This window comes from Carlito syrichta, unplaced genomic scaffold, assembly GCF_000164805.1.
Source record: "Carlito syrichta isolate Samal-C Ts95f unplaced genomic scaffold, Tarsius_syrichta-2.0.1 Scaffold4764, whole genome shotgun sequence".
NCBI classification, from domain to species: Eukaryota; Metazoa; Chordata; class Mammalia; order Primates; family Tarsiidae; genus Carlito; species Carlito syrichta.
In genome coordinates, this window is record NW_006948860.1 from 1 (window position 1) to 4,349 (window position 4,349).

At 52.2% G+C, this 4,349-nt stretch overlaps 1 pseudogene; it reads right to left on the bottom strand.

Annotated features, from left to right (window-relative positions):
- Positions 1–914: 914 nt before the first annotated feature.
- LOC110594353 lies at positions 915–4,279 on the bottom strand (annotated as a pseudogene).
- Between the last annotated feature and the right edge of the window lie 70 nt (positions 4,280–4,349).

Consider the following 4,349-nt stretch of genomic DNA (forward strand, 5'->3'; position numbering starts at 1 on the left):
CCCAGGTGACAAGGCTGGAAGGTTCTTAACTGTTTCATTGGACATACTTAGACACTGTAAGGTTCTCAACAATACAGATGCCTGCCCTATGCTGGTACTCACTCCACCATACAAGTGGTGCAAACCCAGGACCCAGTGCTAGAAACAGGAACATGATGTGAGCAGGAGGATAAATCCATTTATTTTATTTTTTAAAAAAGCAAAATAAACTAGAGCTGTGTCACCAGGGTGTCATAACCCCATCCCTGCCTCCTTTCTCTGTCCTGTGATATTAATAAATAAGTTTTCTAGCCCCAAATAATTATTAGAATCTTCTCATTTGCCAGCTTCAACCACTGCTATAATACAGGGGGTGGCTCAATCCCCAGAATATGCAAACTGTTAAAAATACCATATGTACAGAGGGGAGGGGAGCCCAGTCAAGCAACTCGTGCTCTTGCCTGGCTTACAGTTAGCCCAAGTGTCCACTTGGAGAGAATGTCACCCCACTGTCCTGCCCAAGTGTCTCTGAGTAAGAGAAGGGAGTCATCTGAAGGAAGGCCTGCTTGGTGGGGTGAGGTGGCCACCAGGGAGTCCCAGCTACTCCTACTCCTGAGGGACAGCCTCCAAAGAAACTAACTTTATGAGCCTCTGGCTCCTTGTTTTTCTGGAAGAAAGCAAACCCAGGAATTAAGATTGAGCCCCGATCAAGATGGCAAAGGGTCTGCACTGATTTGTCTCACTGTTAGGCAGGGGTCTAATCTTACTACTCTAAAAGGGTGACTGGGGAGGACTGGCAGGGAAGGAGTTGCAGGAACAAGGTGGCAGCCGCAGGGTGGGAGGGAGCAGTGGCAAGGACAGGGCGAGAGGGGAAGAAAAAGGATGGGGGCAGAGCCCCCAGCCACATTTCTCTGGTCCCTAGATGACCATAATCTTCACCTTGTCTTTCTTGTCAGCCCAGTAAAAAAAGGGGATGCAGGTGTTGTTGCCCAAGCCTGGGTGCTCCTGGGGTTTCTGGATCTCATACAGCAGCTGAATGATCTGCTGTGTGGTAAGATTCTCTGGAGGCAAACCGTCCCCCATCTCTCCTTATGCAGGCTCCCTTCCCATCACTGGCGAGGCTCACCTTGCATAGATCTGTGAATGGAGAGGCCAGCATATGAGCACTGTGTCCTACCTGGCACCTGCCCCCATCCCTGAGGATGCCAACTCACCAGGCTGCTGCACATCAGCAGTTCCCGGCTCCTGGAGTGGTCTCTGCAGCAGGGTTCTGGGCAGCTACCAGGAATTTGCCATGCCACTTTTTGCACTCCTTCACAAGTTGTAACACCAGCTCCTGCAGCTCCAGCAGCTTGCCCCGAAGGGAGAGGTATTCAGTGCCTGCCCACCTCCCACCTGAACAGCAGATGGGTCTTGGACCCAACCTTCCTCTTTTCCTTGACCCGGGTCAGCTGGCTAATGTTCTCTTCCTTCTCTTGGTCCTGCTCCTTCAGCACTGCCATCGGTTCTGGTAGAGGGCAATGTACTCACCTGCAGGATGACAGGGCTCAGAAACTGTCCCCTCCAACCCCGGCCATACCAAGGCCCTAAATCCTGGTTCACTGATAATGTCAGTCTCTCAAGACAGCTGGATGCAAGATGCTCCAGCTCCTCCATTCCCTCCTTCATGTCTGCCTTCTCCTGCATCACCTCCATGAAGCGGCTCTGGAGCCAGAACCCAGAGTCAGGTAGCTACCACCCCAGCCTACTTGGGCCTGTCAGGAGACAGACAGAATCCCTCACCTACAGATTCTCCATGGCCACCTGGAGGGCCTGGTGCTCTCTCTCAGACACAAATTTGCCCCTGGCCCCAGGGACTGGAGTCACCTCCTCTGGCTCCTTCTTGGTTGGGTCTGTCAGCTTGACCAGGAGCTGGCAAAACACTCTGTGTTTCTTCATCTGCCTCTGCAGTGGAGCCCGCTCCTTCCAGCACTGGCTAGAGCCATGTTAACATATGCTACTTGCAGGCAAGAGGGGTGTATTTTTGTGGGGGGAACCAACAGGACAAATTGGGGGCAGGCAAGTGGAGAAGAGCCCCTCTTTCGGGCCTCTATGAGTGCACCTGTCATTCACAGGTATAACAGTGTGTGATCACAGACTCCAGGAAGGGGAGAGGGTTGAGGGAAATTAGAGGGCAGGGAAACCAAGACAATAAGGGTACCCTGGCAGCCTTAGAGTAGGGTCAGGCTCACAGTAGCTTCTTGGCTCTCAAAGTACTCTGGGATGCTCAGCATGGGCTGATGAGGTACCTTGTTCTTGTCATCAGTCTCTCAGTGCCCAATTCATAACCTGGTGGGGCAGTCACAGGGGTCCTCAGACAACCCAACAAGGGAGGCCGAGGGGCTACCTCTGCCCCACCCTCACTATGCAACCTGGGGCCAGCCCCTCACCCAAGTAGAACGATTAATTGTTCTAAAGTTCTCTTCTAAACCCTCAATTCCATGCTGCAAGAGTGCCCCTGGTTTCCTCAGACTCACTCACCTTCCATGGGGAGATCAATGAGTCTCAGCAGGGCCTGCAGCTCATGGTTCTGCGGGTCGGCAGCTTGCAGGCACTCCTGTGAGTAGAGAAGAGTGAGAAGGCCCAGTTTGGCCAGGTCCTCCCCCTCAGGCCAGCCCCCGGCACCTCCCTCACCTGGCTCATTTGCAACTCCTGGCAGGCCTTCTTGGTCTCAGTCTTGCTTTGAACTGCTCTCATTCTTTATCTGATCCATGAGCTGGGTCTGTAGCAGCATCTCCTTGTGCAGCACCTCCTTCTCAGAGACCAGCTGCTGATAGGCGGGACAAATAAATACTGGTCTTGCTCCTCCTGAAGACTCTGAGTCTCCTGGTGCTTCAGTTCTACCTGCAGGAAGACCTTGGATGTGAGGGCAGGTGGTGGCCTGTTTCCAGATCCCAAGTCCATAAATAGGGTGGCAAAAACACTGTGGGTCCAGCTACCTCACTGCTGGCCTATGGGACTGCCCCCTTTGCCCAGAGCACCATGGTTCCTTCACCTAGTCTCACACCCCATCACCTTCTTTCCTACCACTTTAACTTTAGGCCACAGATGGGTGGTACAGCAGAGGGAGCCAAGAAACAGCTCCTTGTTAGCCGCACACTAAATGCCCACTACTTTACATGAACTGTCTCATTTAAGCTCAACACCTCTATGAGGAAAATGCCTCATTTCCTTTTTTTGAGTTGGGGTCTCACTCTGTGGCCCAATCTGGAAAGCAGTGGCACAATCAGGGCTCACTGCAAGCTTGACTTTGGGGGTTCAGGAGATCCTCCTGAACTGGGACTATAGGAATGCACCACCACATCTAGCTAATGTTTTTTTGTTTAGTTATTTTTTTGTAAAGAAAAAGTCTTACTATACTGCACAGGTTGATCCTGAACTCCTAGGTTCAAGCAATCCTCCAAGACTGAAAAGGTCCTCGTGGCTCAGCCTCATAAAGTGCTGGGATTAGGTTTCCTATGCTGGGAAAACTTCCTTTTTCTGTTAAGGGAACCAAGGTTTAGAAATGCCAAGTACTTGACTAGAGACCAGTAGAGTCCAGGCTGGAATCCAGCATGAACCAAGGGAACCTTGATCATAATAATCTTTCCCTATTAGAGGGATTCAATGCCTCTAGCTTAAATGATCATGTCCAGACCTTGGAGGAGCCCAGGGCTAGCCACCTCTAAAAGGAGCTATGGAATCAAGAAACAAGTCACAGGACTGCTCTGCAGGCCGCTGAGGTCACATGTCCCCCAGGCCAGAGTGACCTCTGTCCTGGCTGACACCTCCCCTACCCAGAGGCTAGTGCCCACCTCCCACCCCTTCTCCAATGGGGAGGATTACCATTTCATTCAATTCTCCCAGGTTCTCATGGCTAGCTCTTTCTTGACATGCTGCTCTGAGTGCAGCGCACTGGTGATTTCTATATTTTCATTCGTGCTGACAGAAGTGATCGGTGCATTGGTCAGCAACCAAACTGCGTGGCAACAAAGCCAGGTATTCACATTCCATGGCACAGAAAAGGGTGGAGGCAGACTGGAAGGTCATCCCCGCTCCCACAAGACAGGACTCTGGCTCAGGGGGTGACTTCGAGGGTACCATTTCACAGGAGGCTCGCTGCTCCATTTACAGGCAGGGAAACAAAGGCCCTGAGGGTAAGGAGGAGGGGAGGCAGCTGGGGGCGGTATACCAGTCTTATGATGCCACTCTGCAGCTCGGCCAGCTGCTCCTTCAGCAGGCGGTACGGAGAGATTGTGCAGCTGATGGTGGTGCGGTCACTCTGGATAGTGTCCAGCACCTACCTGTGTTGCTTCTCCTGCTCATCCCAGTGCTTGGCAGCCCACTCCAAC